This window comes from Cuculus canorus, chromosome 2 (genome assembly GCF_017976375.1).
Source record: "Cuculus canorus isolate bCucCan1 chromosome 2, bCucCan1.pri, whole genome shotgun sequence".
Classification (NCBI taxonomy): Eukaryota; Metazoa; Chordata; class Aves; order Cuculiformes; family Cuculidae; genus Cuculus; species Cuculus canorus.
Genome location: NC_071402.1, coordinates 110,135,816 through 110,136,153, shown reverse-complemented (window position 1 = coordinate 110,136,153; position 338 = coordinate 110,135,816).

The window sequence follows — 338 nt, the reverse complement described above, 5'->3', positions numbered from 1 at the left end:
GCGGGTGCTGTTGATGAGAAGCTCCACACCAGCCGGCACTGTGCGCTCGCAGCCCAGCGGCCAACCGTAATCCTGGGCTGCACCAGAAGAAGCGTGGCCAGCAGGTCGAGGGAGGTAGTTCTGTCCCTCTAGTTCCTCTCTTGCGAGACCTCATCTGGAACTATTGTGTCCAAGTTCTTGGAATCGCCAACATAAGAAGGAGATGGAGGTGTTGGAAGCGCTCCAGAGGAGGGCTACAAAGACGATCAGAGGGCTGGAGCACCTCCCATACGGGGACAGGGACTGGGAGAGCTGGGTTTGTTCAGCCTGGAGAGGAGAGCGCCCCGAGGGAGACCTTA